The sequence below is a fragment of the Ovis aries genome, chromosome X (assembly GCF_016772045.2).
Source record: "Ovis aries strain OAR_USU_Benz2616 breed Rambouillet chromosome X, ARS-UI_Ramb_v3.0, whole genome shotgun sequence".
NCBI lineage: Eukaryota > Metazoa > Chordata > Mammalia > Artiodactyla > Bovidae > Ovis > Ovis aries.
The window spans coordinates 88,767,739-88,787,769 of record NC_056080.1 but is presented as its reverse complement, the minus strand read 5'-3'; the positions used below and the strand labels follow the sequence as shown (position 1 = coordinate 88,787,769).

The following is a 20,031-nucleotide window of genomic DNA, read 5'->3' as shown; positions in this document are numbered from 1 at the left end:
TTAGGACACATCTTCGATCTCTCATAGCATTTAGTTGTTTCTTTAGTCTTTAATGATGCTGAATTTTTTTAAAGAATAAAAGCCACTTGTAGAATCTCTTAATATAAATTTATCTGATATTACCTCATGATAGATTTAGGTTAAACATTTTAGGCAGGATTAACACTGAAAAAATTCTGTGTTCTTCTTATTGCACCCTGTCAGTAGGTATAGTAGATGTCAGTTTTTCTTTTGTTAGTGATAATCATCTTAATCACTTAGGTAAGTTGGTATTTAAGTTCTTCCAAAATGAAGACATTCTTTTGCCATATTAACATATAACTTTTGGAGGAAAACCTACAAAAATATCTTGTTCTGAATGAATTATTATTACGGTTAAAAAGAGTAATTTTAAAGTTCTATATGCATAATTTAATATCTTGTAGGATAATGAAGTCCAGGCCTGTGTACAAAAAGTACAGGAGAAATGTTTAAGGTCAATACTCAGTAGAAGCCAGGACTCGCACAGAATGCTGAGCCTTATCTTCAGTGCCTTTTTGAGTGTGAATAATGGATGTGATATTGAAAAAAGGGAATGTTGTGTGGTTGATAGAATCTTTATGTAGTAGGGTACTACAGAAGTGCTCAAAATAAGTTCTAAATAATATTCTTTCATAAAATGCAGTATAGAGATTCAAATGCAATACTGTAATATGAATAGGAAACTTCCATCAAATCAAAATGGTTCAATATAAGACATGACTGTCTACAGGCCAGAAAGAAAACAGACCACAACATGTAGGTTTGGGTAACTGATTTGCAGTGGTGGTCCTCAGCCAAATATTTCACTTATGTGACTGTGAAAAAACAGCGCATTGGACTGAACTAAGAAATGGTGGCTCAGACGGTAAAGTGTCTGTCTACAACGTGGGAGACCTGGGTTCGATCCCTGGGTCCGGAAGATCCCCTGGAGAAGGAAATGGCAATCCACTCTAGTACTATTGCCTGGAAAACCCATGTACAGAGGAGCCTGGTAGGCTACAGTCTATGGGGTCGCAAAGAGTCAGGCATGACTGAGCGACTTCCCTTTAACTTTCCCTACCCTTAGTTAAAAGCAATCACTCAGGCTGCCACTATCAAAATTACTTTTTCAGGTAGTGGGAGCTGACATACCAAGTGTATGAAACTTCTGATTTGACTCAGGATAAAGTAAAAATGAATGTCATATCATAGTCCTCAAAGTCAGACTTTTGTTCGGGAAGTAATTAGAAGAAGAGTGATTAAGGAAACAAGAAACAACATTTTTTTCCAAGCGTTATTGACTTAGCATTGATAGATGTTTTCATTCTGTCCACTCTCTGATTTGAAAAAGAGGAAGAATTGAAAGGCCAATTTGGAATATACTGATTTTCAATTTTTGTTCAATATTTGTTTGGAATAGAGCAAATAGTGAAATGATAATGGTACAGACAAGAAGGGAAGCAAATGTTTTTCTAGATGGTACCAGGGGAATTGCCCAATACAGCAGAAAGGAAGTAGTAAGAGAGACATCTCAAAGCATGTTTTATGTGGTTGAAGGGTCAGTCTCTTGGTCTCCTTATTTAGATATTTACATAAAACATTGCAAATAGTCTTGTAAATACTGCTTTTTAGGCAATGCTATGTGCCATTTTAAGAAAATTTACTTTTATAATATGTCAGGAAGGTTTAGTTTTGGGGTAATGATAATGATAGAATAAGTTGGCTTCAGTTATAGTATCCTAAAAAGGCATCATATGGGGACATATGTACAGCTGAGGCTGATTCATGTTTATTTTGGGGAGAAAACAACAGAATTCTATAAAGCAATTATCCCTCAATTAAAAAATCAATAAATTTAAAAAATCATACTCATAAGGTACAAATACAAGCCCTCTAAGAGAACAAAGATTCAGTTCAGTTCAGTTGCTCAGTCGTGTCCGACTCTTTGCGACCCCATGAATTGCAGCACTCCAGGCCTCCCTGTCCCTTATCAACTCCTGGAGTTCATCCAAACTCATGTGCATCGAGTTAGTGATGCCATCCAGCCATCTCCTCCTGCCCCTAATCCCTCCCAGCATCAGAGTCTTTTCCAATGAATCAACTCTTTGCATCAGGTGACCAAAGGATTGGAGTTTCAGCCTCAGCATCAGTCCTTCCAATGAATACCCAAGACTGGTCTCCTTTAGGATGGATTGGTTGGACCTCCTTGCAGTCCAAGGGACACTCAAGAGTCTTCTCCAACACCACAATTCAAAAGCATCAATTCTTCGGCACTCAGCTTTCTTCACAGTCCAACTCTCACATCCATACATGACCACTGGAGAAACCATAACCTTGACTAGACAGAACTTTGTTGGCTTAAAAAGCAGAACATGTCTCTGCTTTTTAATCTGCTGTCTACATTGTTCATAACTTTCCTTCCAAGGAGGAAGCGTCTTTTAATTTCATGCGAATGAAACAGTGTTGAACCTTACCATATCTTGGCATACACATATGATGATAAATGCTAATGTTTGTTGAATTGTTATTTGTATTCAACTGAATCCAATGTGAGCTTATTTATAGATCTGTACACTCAATTGTAGGTTCTTTTCTACTGACAGGAAAAAAAAAACTGTTTTAGATGCTATTCATCACAAAAATCTTCATTTAGCTTCTTTGTGAAGGATATATTACCTACATAAATCTGAATCATTGCTTTCATAATTCTCCAAGAAGGAGAATTGATAGGAAGTTAATTTTAAGTGGAAAAAATATCTAAATTTTTTTAAGACTAGAAATATCTCCTTGCTTCTAATCATTGAAAGTGTTTTTCAAAATTCAGTAATATATTTATTTACAATATTTGTTATAGGTTACTGCAGAACAGAAATTTTTCTTAAAACCTGGTTGAAACCACCTAATAATATATTGAATGTATTGAGGATATTTCAGGTGGAGGGGTTTTAGGGTCGCACAGTCTGAAGTGAGGAGAAATGATCGTTTGATAGCTAATTTGATGATTGCTATTTAGTGTTAAGATTTCCTTGAAATATTTACTCATGATCACACTTTACAAGAAATATTCTTCCTGTTGACAAATAGGTTTCCAAAATGTAGTTGTTAACAGTTTATGAAGACTCAAAGGGATTTTATATTGCTATTTGTCTTGATTTGCACCAGGATAATGTAATTAGCCACCACATCATAGCCAGAATTTTCTGTGGGGCAAAGGGAAACACAGAAACTGCTCTAGAGTACTTTTTAAATAATGATAATTTGGAGAACAATACCTGCATACAGATTGCCTGAATTCCAGTTTGGCTCTGCCATCCACTGCTAGTGTGATCTTGTGTAAATATGAGAAAATGTAAAACCTCTATGCAGTTTCCTATTCAATAAGATTCTTGGAGGATTAAATAAATATATTAGAATATTTATAAAGGTGAAATATAGTAAGCCCTTTAATAGTATTACTATTAAATAAGGGCAAGCTGTACATATGAGAAAATACATAGTCCAAAAGAATTGCATCATTAAAGTTGAAGAAAATAAGTGAACTGAAGATAAAATTCCAAAAGTTAAAAATACTAAAAGGACAAAAGGAACCATGAGAGATGAATTGTTAAACATAAATTATTGGATTGAAAATATAGATTAAAAGTGTTCCAAACATTGTCATATTGAAAAGAATCAAAATGGACAATTTGGTTAAATCTAATTATTAATTAGAGAAGAGATAAGATATGCTGTCAGAAATTTGGAAAGTAACACAATTATTCATAATGATGGATATAATTGATGATGAAAAATCGCTATCCCATCATTTGCCTCTGAAAAATGTAGGTTTTTGGAGACCAAAACCACATAAAAAGACTGAGTCATGTAGCTAAAATATGGTTCCTTGTATTTCTCTGAGAAGAAGGTTGTGTGAACAGCTAGCTGACACTTCAGTCAGTGAAGAAGATGACAAGAGGTGAGGAAGTAGGAAGATGGTCAGGTCCTGAGGATGTTGTTGTAGTCCTTAGAATGTGACAATATTTGGAATAGAAACGTTGAATTGGCAAGTTTGACAACTTTTTACTTCCTAACTTATTCTGATGTATTTCTTCCATTAATTCTGAAAAAAAAAATTACTACTTTTAAAAATGCCAGCCTGGACCAACTAGATTAAGTGAAACAAAGAAACAGCTTTGGGCCAGAGATTGAGTATCACACTGCTCAAAAGTGGATATGATGGCAGCTTTAAGGAATTCTGAAGGTTTAGATGGATCATAGAAAAAGCAAGAGAGTTTTAGTTGGATCATAGAAAAAGCAAGAGAGTTCCAGAAAAACATCTACTTCTGCTTTACTGACTATGCAGATCACAATGAACAGTGGAAAATTCTTCAAGAGATGGGAGTACCAGACCACCTGACCTGCCTTCTGATACATCTGTATGCAGGTCAAGAAGCAATAGTTAGAACTAGAAATGGAAGAACAGACTGATTCCAAATTGGGAAAGGAGTATGTCAAGGCTGTATATTGTCACACTGCTTATTTAACTTATATGCAGAGTACATCATGTGAAATGCAAGGCTGGATGAAGCACAAGCTAGAATCGAGATTGCTGGGAGAAACATCAATAACCTCAGATATGCAAATGATACCTCCCTTATGGTAGAAAGTGAAGAAGAACAAAAAAGACTCTTGATGAAAGTGAAAGAGGCGAGTTTAAAAGGTGACTTAAAACTCAACATTCAGGAAGCTAAGATCATGGCATCACTTTATGGCAAATAGATGGGGAAACAGTGGAAACAGTGACAGTCTTTATTATTTTGGATTCCAAAATCACTGCAGATGGTGACTGAAGCCATGAAATTAAGAGACTCTTTGTCCTTGGAAGAAAAGCTATGACCAACCTAGACAGCATATTAAAAAGCAGAGATGTGACTTTGTTGACAAAGGTCCATCTAGTCAAACCTATGGTTTTTCCAGTAGTCTTGAATGGATGTGACAGTTGGACCATAAAGAAAGCTGAGCTCTGAAGAATTGATACTTTTGAACTGTGGTGTTGGAGAAGACTCTTGAGAGTCCCTTGGACTGCAAGGAGATCCAACCAGTCCATCCTAAAGGAAATCAGTCCTGAGTATTCATTGGAAGGACTGATGCTGAAGCTGAAACTCCAATACTTTTGCCACCTGATGCAAAGAACTGACTCATTGCAAAATACCCTGATGCTGGGAAAGATTGAAGGCAGGAGGAGAAGGGGATGGCAGAAATTGAGATGGTTGGATGGCATCACTGACTGGATGGACATATGTTTGAGCAAGCTCTGAGAGTTGTTGATGGACAGGGAAATCTGGCATGCTGCAGTCCATGGGGTCACAAAGAATCAGACTCCACTGAGCAACTGAACTGAAAGGTTTAGGTGAAATTCAGGGGGCCTTGAAGAACCTGGTTTCCTTTTAGTTGCAAAGTTACTTGACAGTCATTTCTGTAGTATAATTGTTTCCAGCACCCCAAAGAGTACTTGCCACCTGATAAGGACTGAATGCATGCATGGTGAATGAGGGAGGCCACTTTTATATAGGCAGATCAGTGGTTACCATCTTATCTTGATGGTAGAGATAACTTTATGACGGAAGTGTGGAAAATGTGTCTCCAGGTTACTGTTGCTTTTTACAACAACAAAGCTGCACTACTCAAATGGTTAAATAGGCCTGATCACAGCATGCACTAGCTTTTTTTTTTTTTGCCTTTGATTCTTTCTGTGCACATAGGTGCAGATAGAATCATCAGTAAATGAATAGAAATTAATGTACCAAACACATTCTATCAGAGAAGACGCCAGTCCAAGCAACTAATGTCAAGTGCCATCCTCCTGGAGTGTTCCAGACAGTAATAATGACAGCAGTAATAGCTCTCAGATACTAATGTATCTAGCAGTATCCAAAGTAGCAGTTTCAAGCTAAATGTGACACTGAAGGACTTTTCAGGCCATACAGATGTTTCCACGAATAGCACACAGGTACACATTCATTCTTCCCTGGTGGCTCAGACGATAAAGCGTCTGCCTACAGTGTGGGAGATCTGGGTTCAATCCCTGGGTCAGGAAGATCTCCTGGAGAAGTAAATGGCAACTCACTCCAGTATTCTTGTCTGGAAAATCCCATGGATGGAGGAACCTGGTAGGCTGCAGTCCATGGGATCTCAAAGAGCTGGACATGACTGAGCAACTTCATTTTCTTTCTTTCTTTTACATGTTCATTCAGAACTGTAACCTTGCCTACCACCAAGATTACCTAGCATGCTGCTGCTGCTAAGTCACTAAGTCATATCCGACTCTGTGTGACCCCATAGACGGCAGCCCACCAGGTTCCCCATCCTTGGGATTCTCCAGGCACAAATACTGGAGTGGGTTGCCATTTCCTTCTCTAATGCATAAAAGTGAAAAGTGAAAGTGAAGTCGCTCAGTCGTGTCTGACCCTCAGCAATCCAGTGGACTGCAGCCTTCCAGGTTCCTCTGTCCATGGGATTTTCCAGGCAAGAGTACTGGAGTGGGGTGCTATTGCCTTCTCTGAGTTATCCAGCATGATTTCCTGCCCCCCAAAAAAATTGTTTATAGGTGATAAAAAAAATATGCAGTAAGCATCTACTGCTGTGTGATGAGGTAGAATCAATCTCCCACAAAAGATATATAACAAGGTACAATCTAACCATCACAAAGAGTAAGGGTAGGAATGCTGAAGAGCCCGATTATGAAGACCATGCTTACAGGGCCTACCTAAGACTGAAGTTTTAGTAGGAGAATAGAGAACTCTCTCTCCATACTGCTAACCTACCAATGAACAAGAAATAAAAGCATTTGGCACTAGGCGACTGGCAAAATCATGAGACTCTCTGTATGGAGCAGACATTTGGGGACAACCAAAAACTAAGAATAGCAAACCAGCATTGTGAAAAACTTCAGCAACTCCAAGCACTCAATCTCAGCACAAGCTGATGTGGAGAAAGTTGAACACTTGTATACTGTTGGTGAGACTATAAATTGGTGCAGCCACTATGGAAAATAATAGGGAGGTTTTGCAAAAAAAAAAAAAAAGAGAAAAAAGTGGAATTTGGCATATATTCCAGCAATTTTATTTCAGGCTATATACACAAAAGGATCTATAAGCAGGAATCTTGAAGACACATTTGAATACCCATGCTCATAGCAGCAGTATTCACAATAGGCAAATGATAGAAGTAACTCAAGTTTTTATTAATAAGTGAATTGATAAAAGATATAGTCTGTACATACAATGTGATATAGCCATAAAAAGGAAGGGAATTGTGACACGTTACAACATTGGTGAACCTTAAGAACATTATGCCAAATGAATAAACTAGTTATAAAAAGACATATTGTATGATTCCACTTATATGAGGTACCTAGAGCTGTGTAGTCAAAGCTATGACTCCTCTGCTGCCTTCCCCATTTTCTGTCAAACCTATGAATCCATGAAATGTCCAGTAGTCTGGACTGTATGAAGGACTATAATGCTAAAGCTGAAGCTCCAGTAATTTGGCCACCTCATGCGAAGAGTTGACTCATTGGAAAAGACTCTGATGCTGGGAGGGATTGGGGGCAGGAGGAGAAGGGAATGATAGGATGAGAGATGGCATCACCCTATGATGATGAACTCCGGGAGTTGGTGATGGCGGGAGGGAAGGAGGGATGGATGGGATGGAGGGAGGCCTGGCGTGCTGTGATTCATGGGGTCGCAAAGAGTTGGACACAACTGAGCGACTGAACTGAACTGAACCCATCTCCCTCCCCATCCCACCACTGTAGGTTGATACACAGCCCCTGTTTGAGTTTCCTGAGCCATACAGCAAATTCCCACAACATATTGTATTTTTATGTCCATAAGTCTACTCTATAGGCTTGTTCCTCCATTGCTGCCCTGTAAATAGATTCTTCAGTGATATTTTTCTAGATTCCATATATGTGTGTTAAAATACGATATTTTAAAAAATATTTTTTAATTTATTTACAATATTGTATTGGTTTTACCATACATTGACATGAATCAGCCATGGGTGTACATGTGTTCCTGAACCCACCTCCCACCTCCCTCCCCATCCCATCCCTCTGGGTCATCCCAGTGCATTAGTCCTGATAACCCTGTATCATGCATTGAACCTGGATGGGTGATTTGTTCACACGTGATAATTTACATGTTTCAATGCCATTCTCCCATATCATCCCACCCTTGCCCTCTCCCACAGAGTCCAAAAGACTGTTCTATACATTTGTGTCTCTTTTGCTATCTACCATACATGGTTATTGTTACCATCTTTCTAAATTACATATATATGAGTTAGTATACTGTATTGGTGTTTTTCTTTCTGGCTTACTTCACTCTGTATAATAGGCTCCAGATTCATCTACTTTATTAGAACTGATTCAAATGTATTCTTTTTAATGGCTAAGTAATACTCCACTGTGTATATGAACCACAGCTTTCTTATCCATTCATCTGCTGATGGACATCTAGGTTGTTTCCATGTCCTGGCTATTATAAAGAGTGCTGCAATGAACATTGGGGTACATGTGTCTCTTTCAATTCTGGTTTCCTTGGTGTGTATGCCCAGTGTGGGATTCTTAGGTCATATGGCAGTTCTGTTTCTAGTTTTTTAAGGACTCTCCACACTGTTCTCCATAGTAGCTGTACTAGTTCACACTCCCACCAACAATGTAAGAGGGTTCCCTTTTCTCCACACCCTCTCCAGCATTTATTGCTTGTAGACTTTTGGATAGCAGCCATTCTGACTGGTGTGAAATGGCACCTCATTGTGGAGTGTCAGGCTGCAACGGCAAAGGAAGGGTCGAGAGGAGCCACCCCGCGTCTGAGGGCAGGGGTGACACCTGTGAGGAGCCTCCCCAAGCCCAAGGCCAGGAGTGGAGGCCAGGAGGAGCAACCCCACCTCCAAGGAGCCGTGACTGCACGGGCGCAGGAGGGCCTAGAGGAGCTATCCCATGTTGAAAGTCAGGAAGGGCGGTGGTGAGGAGACACCCCTCATCCAAGGTAAGGAGCAGGGGCTGCACTTTGCTGGAGCAGCCGTGAAGAGATACCCCATGCCAAGGTAAGAGAAACCCGGGTAGGATGGTAGGTGTTGCAAGAGGGCATCAGAAGGCAGACACACTGAAACCATACTCACAGAAAACTAGTCAATCTAATCATACTAGGACCACAGCATTGTCTAACTCAACGAAACCAAGCCATGCCCGTGGGGCAAGCCGAGATGGGTGGGTCATGGTGGAGAGGCCTGACAGAGCACGGTCCACTGGAGAAGGGAATGGCAAACCACTTAAGTATTCTTGCCTTGAGAACCCCATGAACAATATGAAAAGGCAAAATGATAGGATCCTAGAAGAGGAACTCCTCAGGTTAGTAGATGCCCAATATGCTACTGGAGATCAGTGGAGAACTAACTCCAGAAAGAATGAAGGGATGGAGGCAAAGCAAAAACAATACCCAGCTGTGGATGTGACTGGTGATAGAAGCACGGTCCGATGCTGTAAAGAACAATATTTAATAGGAACCTGGAATGTCAGGTCCATGAATCAAGGCAAATTGGAAGTGGTCAAACAAGTGATGGCAAGACTGAACATCGGCATTCTAGGAATCAGCAAACTAAAATGGACTGGAATGGGTGAATTTAACTCAGATGACCATTATATCTACTTCTGCAGGCAGAAATCCCTCAGAAGAAATGGAGTAGCCATCATGGCCAACAAAAGATTCTGAAATACAGTGCTTGGATGCAATCTCAAAAACGACAGAATGATCTCTGTTCGTTTCCAAGCCAAACAATTTAATATCACGGTAATCCAAGTCTATGTCCCAAACCAGTAATGCTTAAGAAGCTGAAGTTGAACGGTTCTATGAAGAACTACAAGACCTTTTAGAACTAACACCCAAAAAAGATGTCCTTTTCATTATAGGGGACTGGAATGCAAAAGTAGGAAGTCAAGAAACACCTGGAGTAACAGGCAAATTTGGCCTTGGAATGCGGAATGAAGCAGGGCAAAGACTAATAGAGTTTTGCCAAGAAAATGCACTGGTCATAGCAAACACACTCTTCCAACAGCACAAGAGAAGACTCTACACATGTACATCACCAGATGGTCAACACCGAGATCAGATTAATTATATTCTTTGCAGTCAAAGATGGAGAAGCTCTATACAGTCAACAAAAACAAGACCAGGAGTTGACTGTTGCTCAGATCATGAACTCCATATACCAAATTCAGGCTGAAATTGAAGACAGCAGGGAAAACCACTAGACCACTCAGGTATGACCTAAATAAAATCGCTTATGATTATAGAGTGGAAGTGAGGAATAGATTTAAGGGCCTAGATCTGATAGACAGAGTGCCTGATGAACTATGGAATGAGGTTCGTGACATTGTACAGGTGACAGGGATCAAGACCATCCCCATGGAAAAGAAATGCAACAAAGCAAAATGGCTGTCTGGGGAGGCCTTACAAATAGCTGCGAAAAGAAGAGAAGTGAAAAGGAAAGGAGAAAAGGAAAGATAAAAACATCTGAATGCAGGGTTCCAAAGAATAGCAAGAAGAGATAAGAAAACTTCTTCAGTGATCAATTGAAAGAAATAGAGGAAAACAACAGAATGGGAAAGACTAGAGATCACTTCAAGAAAATTAGAGATACCAAGGGAACATTTCATGCAAAGATGGGCTCGATAAAGGGCAAAAATGGTATTGACCTAACAGGAGCAGAAGATATTAAGAGAATGCAAGAACACACAAAAGAAGTGTACAAAAAAGAGCTTCATGACCCAGATAATCATGATGGTGTAATGACTCATCTAGAGCCAGACATCCTGGAATGTGAAGTCAAGTGGGCCTTAGAAAGCATCACTACGAACAAAGCTAGTGGAGGTGATATTATTCCAGTAGAGCTATTTCAAATCCTCAAAGATGATGCTGTGAAAGTGCTGCACTCAATATGCCAGCAAATTTGGAAAACTCAGCAGTGGCCATAGGACTGAACAAGGTCAGTTTTCATTCCAATCCCAAAGAAAGGCAATGCCAAAGAATGCACAAACTACCCCACAATTGCACTCATCTCACATGTTAGTAAAGTAATGCTCAAAATTCTCCAAGCCAGGCTTCAGCAATACGTGAACCGTGAACTTCCTGATGTTCAAGCTGGTTTTATAAAAAGCAGAGGAACCAGAGATCAAATTGCCAACATCCGCTGGATCATGGAAAAAGTAAGAGAGTTCCAGAAAAACATCCATTTCTACTTTCTTGACTATGCCAAAGCCTTTGACTGTGTGGATCACAATAAACTGTGGAAAATTCTGAGAGAGATCGGAATACCAGGCCACCTGACCTGCCTCTCGAGAAATCTGTATGCAGGTCAGGAAGCAACAGTTAGAACTGGACATGTCTATGCCTGACGCAGGATGCAGCATGCTTGGGGCTGGTGCATGGGGATGACCCAGAAAGATGTTATGGGGAGGGAGGTGGGAGGGGGGTTCATGTTTGGGAATGCATGTAAGAAGTAAAGATTTTAAAATTTAAAAAATAAAAAACTAAAAAAAAAAACAAAAGAACTGGACATGGAACAACAGACTGGTTCCAAATAGGAAAAGGAGTACATCAAGGCTGTGTATTGTACCCTGCTTATTTAACTTCTATGCAGAGCACATCATGAGAAATGCTGGACTGGAAGAAACACAAGTTGGAATCAAGATTTCCAGGAGAAATATCAATAACCTCAGATATGCAGATGACACCACCCTTATGGCAGAAAGTGAATAGGAACAAAAAGCCTCTTGATGAAAGTGAAAGAGGAGAGTGAAAAAGTAGGCTTAAAGCTCAACATTCAGAAAACGAAGATCATGGCATCTGGTCCCATCACTTTATGGGAAAAAGATGGGGAAACAGTGGAAACAGTGTCAGACTTTATTTTGGGGGGATTCCAAAATCACTAGAGATGGTGACTGCAGCCATGAAATTAAAAGACGCTTACTCCTTGGAAGAAACATTATGACCAACCTAGATAGCATATTCAAAAGCAGAGACATTACTTTGCCAACTAAGGTCCGTCTAGTCAAGGCTATGATTTTTCCTGTGGTCGTGTATGGATGTGAGAGTTGGACTGTGAAGAAGGCTGAGCTCCGAAGTATTGATGCTTTTGAACTGTTGTGTTGGAGAAGATTCTTGAGAACCCCTTGGACTGCAAGGAGATCCAATCAATCCATTCTGAAGGAGATCAGCCCTGGGATTTCTATGGAACGAATGATGCTAAAGGTGAAACTCCAGTGTTTTGGCCACCTCATGCGAAGAGTTGACTCATTAGAAAAGACTCTGATGCTGGGAGGGATTGGGGGGCAGGAGGAGAAGGGGACGACAGAGGATGAGATGGCAGGATGATATCACTGACTCGATGGATATGAATCTGAGTGAACTCTGGGAGTTGGTGATAGACAGGATGTAGGGAACAAGGTATAAAGAAGGTTGAGAAGTGCTTGCAAACGAGACTCTCAACCAGGGCTGAACATTCTTGCAAATGAGATGTTCTGCCCAGTGTAGGGAACTAGGTTTAAGGAAGGTTGAGAAGTGCTTGCAAATGAGACTCTCAACCTGAGCTGAACATTCTTGCAAACGAGATGTTCTGCCCAGTGTAGGGAACTAAGTTTAAGGAATGTTGAGAAGTGCTTGCAAATGAGACTCAACCAGGGCTGAACATTCTTGCAAATGAGATGTTCAGCTAAGAATCCTGTTTGTTCCCATGGGAAAAGAACATTGCTTGCACACAAGGATGTTTCTCTGATTCCTCAAAAGGAACAGACCCTGGGACAAAATGGATTCTAAGTTAATAAGGAAGTTCCCCAAAACAAAGTCTTAACTGCAGTAAATAAGTCAAGGTAAAGGTTATCTCGCCCTGCGCCTGTGCACTGTATAGTCTCTAAATCGTAGTGCTTGGCAGCTTGCCCTGTAGGTTGTTGTGCAAGGGATATAAAATAAAGCAGCTGTAAGAATCAAGTGTTAAAATATAAAGATTTAAACCACTCTGCATTGTTGGTGTTTCATTCCGTCGCCAGCAACAGGAAGTCCTGGCGTGCTGCGATTCATGGGGTCGCAAAGAGTCGGACACGACTGAATGACTGAACTGAACTGAATATACAAATACAGATAATTTCTGTGTATTGATTTTGTATCCTGCACCTTTGCTAAATTCATTGATTAGCTCTAGTAATTTTCTGATGCTATCTTTAGGGTTTCTAAGTACAGTATCATGTCATCTGCAAACACTGAGCTTCACTTATTTTCCAATCTGTATTCCTTTCAATTCTTTTTTCTTCTATGATTGCTATAGCTAGGACTTCCATAACTATGTTGAATAATAGAGGTGAAATTGGAGACCCTTGTCTTGTTCCTGGTCTTCGGAGGAATGCTTTCAGTTTTTCATTATTGGGAATAATGTTTGCTGTAGGCTTATAATATATGGTCTTTACTATGTTGAGGTAGGTTCCTTCTATGCCCATTGTTGGAAGAGTTTTAATAATAAATGGGTGCTGAATTTTGTCAAAGGCTTCTTCTGCATCTGTTGAGATGATCATATGGTTTTAATCTTTTGATTTGTTAATATGCTGTATCACATTGATTGATTTGAGAATATTGAAGAATGCTTGCATCCCTGGAATAAAGCCAACTTGATCATGACTGAGCAACTGAACTGATAACAGAGGGGGATAAAAGGAAAAAAAAAAGTCCAAAAGCATCTACAGTACAAGTCTAAACATAAGAATAATAAATGTTTTTCTTGAGTCACTGCTGTTAGAGTCATTTCTCTCACTGGGAGTTACAGTCTACCTCACCTCCTTAGGATACTTTCAACACTGTGCTGATTTCTGGACCTGCTGTGGGGGCAGCTCAGATTCTGATCTGGTCCTACTCCTGTATATTCTTGCCTACAGTGTCCACAGGTATCAGAACTAGTGCATTTTCTTTTGTGAGTGCTTTCAGTGTCCTTTTATATATTCCAAAGACAGAGTCTGGGATTTAATCTACAGGTTATACAGCTGGTGGGAAGGTTTCAGGTCTTCCTTAACCACACTGCCCCTGGGTTTCAATTGTGGTTTTATTTGCACCTCTGCATGTGGGTTGTCCACGGGGGACTGCTTCTGAAGCTTCCCTGGAGGATTTGAGTTTGCCCTTGTGAGGGCTGGGCATGGAGGTGGTACAGCTGTTTGGGTCACAGGAGTTCTGGCAGCACCAAGTACTCAGGGGAGTTGGTGGCTAGAGCAGCAGGAAATATAGTGCTCTAGAAGGGTATGGCAATCAGTATTGGCCAATACGCTCTAGTATTCTTGCCTGGAGAAACCCCCTCCCAGAAAGAGAAGCCTGGCAGGCTACAGTGTACAGGGTCACAAAGAATCAGACATGACCAAAGTGACCCTGTGTGCATAGGTGCAAGAAATTTTTTGCCTGTGGCAGCTCTGCCCAGTGAGAGTTGAGCATAAAGGTAGCACAGCTGCTTGACTTACGGGGACCCTGGCAGTGCCAAGTGTGCTGGGACACAGACTGCCTCTGCCGCAGGAGTTTTGGCCCTATCAGAGTTTTGTTTTGAGCCTCTTGCAGCTGGCTATCAGAAGGCCTCTTTGGCCAGTCTTTCTCTGTAGCTCTGCCTGTTCAGGCACCTAGAGGGCTCCCGTGCCTGGGGTCCTTCTCTGTTGTTCTGTGCATCAGGCATATAGAAGAGCCCCCTTGGCTGGGGTCCTACTCTGTAGATTGGCACATCAGGCACTTAAAGGGGCACCCTGAGTGGGTTCTTACTCTGTAGTTCGGTGAGTCAGGTGCCTGACAGGCCAGCCTCTCTATTTGTCAGCTCCCGATGCTAGTGTGGGGAGAGAAAGGCTATGGTGATGGCTCTTCCCCTTATGCATGACTCAGTAGTATCACCTTGCTTCCCTGGCTGTCTGGCCTTCCTCCACAGGCATTTCCAACCACAATCCCCTTACTCACATTCCCTCGATCTGTCTGTCCACATTCAGTGGCAACCCTTGCCCTGGGATTGCTACACAATACCTAAACTCCAGCTCCCAACAGCTGCACTTTTCAGGGGACCTGTGTCCCAGTCCGCTGTATGTATGGCTGCACCAAGGACTGTCTGATTCTCATTCCATTTAGGCTGCCATAGATCAGCTGTTTCACTCTCAGCCTTAAATGTTTCTCCTCTGACTCAGACCATTGCCCTAGTAAGGGGATCAGACCCCTGTTTCAGTTCCCTCACCCGCCAAGTGCAGGTCCATTCTTACTAACACTCCTGTGTTTCCCCCTAGTTCCTTTGTCCTGCTGAGTTTTGCATGGTTCTGTATATTCTTTTCTGCTCATCAGATACTCCTGTCTGCCCTCAGCTGGTGTTCTGCATGCACTTCAGTGTCTAAGGTGTATTCTTGATGTATCAGTGGAAAGAGATGTACTTCACATCCACCTATTCCTCAGCCATCTTGTTCTTTCCTGAAGAAGACTCTTGAGAGTCTGTTGGACGATCCGAGATTGAGCCAGTCAATCCTAAAGGAAATCAATTATGAATATTCATTGGAAATACTGATGCTGAAGATCCAATACTTTGGCCACCTAATGTGAAGAGCGAACTCATTGGAAAAGACCCTGATGCTGGGAAAGATTGAGGGCAGGAGGAGAAGGGAGCAATGGAATAAGATGGTTGAATGGCATCATGGACTCAATGGGCATGAGACTGTGCTAACTCCAGACAATAGTGAAGGACAGGGAAGCCTGGCATACTGCAGTCTATGGGGTCACAATAAGTTGGAAACAATTTTGCAACTAAACAACAACAACCTAGAGTTGTTAAATTCATAGAAACAGAAAGTTGTATGGAGAAATGGAGGAAAGGGGACTAAGGAGTTGTTGCTTAATGGGTAAAATTTCAGTTTTCCTAGGTGAAAACAGTTTTGAGATTTCTTATGTAAATGGATTTAATATTACTGAAATGCATGCTTTAAAATGGTTAAGATGATGAATTTTGTTATGTGTATTTTATCACAATTAAAAATAAAAAGTAGGAATAACTATATTAGTATTTAAAGTAGACATCATAGCAATAAAAATTACTAAGAGCAAAGAGGGACGTTACATGATTATTAAAGTATCAATCCACCACAGATATAACTGAATGTGTATCAAGCAAACAACAGAGTTTCCAAATACATATAAAGGAAAGACTGACAAGAGTTGAAAGAGGACATTGACCTAGCCACAGTTATACTTGGACTTCAAACACCTAACACTCAGCAAATGATAGAACTACTAGGCAGAAAATCAGCAAAGAGAATGACTGAAAAATACAAAGAGCAACAGGATCTAATTTATTTATATATATATATATATAACACTCCTCTCAATAACAGCAAAGTACACACTCGTTTCAAGAGTCTGCAGAACACATACCATGATAGTCTCTATGCTGGGCCATAAAATGAGCCTCAACAAGTTGAAGACAATGAAATCTTATAGAATATATTTTAAGAGCATAATGTAATCAAACTAGAATTCTGTAAATATGAAAGACAACAGGAAGATATTTAAACAATTGGCAATTAAGTTTGTTTCTAATTAATCCATAGGTTAAGGACAAAATCTCAAAGGAAAACTTTTAAGAAAGACATTGAACTGAATGAAAATGAAAGACATATCAAAATATATGGAATGCAACTAAAGTAGCACTGAGAAATCTATCACATTAAATGCTTACATTAGAAAAAAGGAAAGGCCTTGAATCAGAGACCTAAGTTCTTACCTAAAGAATATAGGGGAAAGAGAAAAAACCCAAAGTGAGTGGAGGGAAATTAATAAAGAGAAGAAATCAATGAAATTGAAAGGAAGAATTTTTTTTTCTTATTGACTTTCTCTATTTCTTCCCCCCAAAACAATAAAATTGATAAACCTTTGGCAAGACTGAAAAGAGAAACTTTGAGATGACAATGATGGATATCAGGGATAAAACAGGGTATGTCACCACATATCCTACAGTCATTAAATGGATAATAGGTAGATGCTGTTATTAACTAGTAAACTTGAAAAATTAGAAGAAATGAATCAGTCCTTTGAAATAATCCCAAATTACCATAACCCCTGCCCCAACCAGGTTATACAGGCAATATAATTAGTCCTATAACCAATAAACAGATTGAATTTGTAGTTTATGTCCTGAAATATGCCCATGCCCACATGATTTCACTGGAAAACTCTACCAAATACTTGAAGAGTAGATGTCAATTTACAATTTCTATCACAGAATCAAAGAGGATGAGAAAATTTCTTATCTCATTTTATGAAGCCAGTATTACTCTGATAATAAAACTACAAAGAATACAAGAATAAAGTGGAAGGAGTCTCTCTACCTCGTATTATGGTTTACCATATAGTCACAATACTGAAGGTAGCATGGTGTTTGCTGAGGGATGGAGACATATATTAATGGAACAGAATAAAGAACCCAGAAATAGACTCAAAACAATATTCTTAACTATTTTTGATAAAAAGGAAAATGGAGGAAGAGTAGCCTTTTTAAACAGATTTTCCTGGAGCAATTGGACATCTATAGTTTGTTTTTTTTTTTTTTTTTTTAAGAACCTTAGCCCAAATCTTATACCTTAAAAAAAATCATGGATTAAATGTAAAACTCTATAATTTTAGAGATGTTCAGTACCTAAGACCAAGTGAAAGACCTTAGACACCAAAAGCATCATATATATAACTTTTACTCTGTGAAACATACTGTAATGATGATGAAACATAAGCTACAGACTGGGAAAAATATAAATAACATTATATGACAAAGGACTTATATACAAAATGTATAAAGTGTTAGTTGTTCAGTCATGTCCAACTCTACATCCCCATAGATGGTGACCCTCCAGGTTCCTCTGTCTATGGAATTCTCCAGGCAAGAATACTAGAGTCGGTTGCCATTCCATTCTCCAAGGGATCTTCCTGACCCTGGGATCAAACCCAGGTCTCCCACACTGCAGGCAGATTCTTTACTGTCTGAGTCACCAGGGAGGCCAAAAATATATAATGGACTCTTGACATTCAATAGTGATAAAATTTAAAAATCCGACTAGAAAATGGACTACATCTGTGACCCACAATAAGTACATGTGGTGAACCTGTATGATTCCTTTATTCCTTGGGTTATCATTTTATTGCTAAAAACATTATAGACAGAAATCAGACAGAGAAACTCTTAAAAAGAGTATATAAACTGGAGAAGGAGGCAAAATGGCTTAAGAAGGAACAGGCTAACAACAAGAAGGACTCACACACTAGAGAAAATTATTTGAGAACTGGAAACCCTAAGTGTGCTATTTTGTTTGGTTGGTTTTGTTTGTTTGTTTGTTTAATTTCAGTTCTCATTACCAAAGACATGCAGCCCTAAGGATAGTCTATCTGGTTTGGACTAAGGATACTAAGGCTCTACCAGTCAGGAGAACACAAAACCACTGAAGAGAAATGGAGGCCCTAAACAACATTGGACTAGGAGAAAATAGGCTGACTTCCAATTCTCACTGATAAGAGTGAATAAAGAAAGGTATTAAGTGAATCTGAAAGGTGATTTCTCTTGGCCTTTGTTTTTACTTTCCAAGGAGCTGGATTCAGAGGATGTTTATTGGAACAAGGTCAGCCATGCTGATAAAGAGGTTCATTATCCTCACATTTTCAATCAGGTGCACCCTCAAGACCTCCATATACTGGTCTGTGCCCCTGTAGAACTCAGCTTCAGTGTGATGTTCAGCTATCATGAGTGGACCTACTGCCATTTTCCCCTTGTGCTGACTTAGATATTATAAACATCAAAAGTATGATGACACATAAGACTTCAGGAACTTATGTAAATGGATGTAGCCAACTGAGTGATTTTCACTGGACTATTCTCTCTGCTCAAGTACAGCTAGTAGTCCAGGGCCTGAGTGAAGGGAGAGGGCAAGAACTTTTCCAATATATCAACTTGAAATTATAGGCCAGGTGTTCCTTTATCATCATGTCTGTTGTATGATAGCTCTCCTTTTGCTAATTGGCCAAGAAATGGAGAAGACAGACTATTGATGAGCTGCTGAGCATAGAGAAATATCCCTTGAAACCTCAATATGGTATGGCTGTAGAATTTTCTCTTGTCTATGAGACTTTAAGTTTCAAGATACTCACTGGATTTTGTGACTGGAGTTTCAGGCTTTCAGTGTTACCCACCAGCAAATACTGTAGAATGTGCTAGAAGGACTGGACTCGATTGCAGTTCCCCATGGGCAAGGACCAAAGATGGATGGAGTGATAGAATAAAGAAAAGTTAAAAACTCTGTCATAATGGAGACCATTGCAATTATAGTAGAAGGAAATGCACACTATAAGCCTCTAATAGATGATCCTACATGTCAAGGATAGGACTCCCGATCCAGCATCTTGTAAGCAGGGGATGTACATGAGCATCTACATGTATTTCATGAAGAGGAAACAAAAAGTCTAAAGGGACTATAATGCCAGACTAGAGGAAGAAAATATTACTTATCGAGGCCAACAAAGAGGCTCTGTGTTGATACAGAAATTAAGACAGCATTTAACCATGGAAAAACTTACCACAATCCAGGAGGCAACAACCACCTAGTTGGTAAGTGGGTGTAGAAAGCAAAGTGTATATACTGTTACAAGAAGTTCTAGAATTTCAGATTATAAGCTCTTTAAAAAGCCCATAAGATTACAGTAAGAAAGGTCTTGTTGCTTAAATAAGAAACAGTTTATTCTTAAATCCCTGTCCAAAAGATTGAGATTTTTTTTAAAAGCAGTTGTAAAATGGAGATGTATGTCTGTATACCTGGAAACCTATGCTTTGTGTTCAAATTCATGAAAGTCTGATACTACCAGTGTTAAAAAAAAGTAGGCTGTAGACATGAATAAGGACTTCCCTGGTGGCTCAGAGGGTAAAGCGTCTGCCTACAATGCGGGAGACCCAGGTTCAATCCCTGGG

General features: G+C 39.8%; 1 pseudogene; it reads left to right on the top strand.

Annotated features, from left to right (window-relative positions):
- Positions 1-19,475, top strand: part of LOC114111651 (tRNA pseudouridine(38/39) synthase-like) — a 54,986-nt pseudogene extending 35,511 nt beyond the window's left edge.
- The last annotated feature ends 556 nt before the right edge of the window (positions 19,476-20,031 follow it).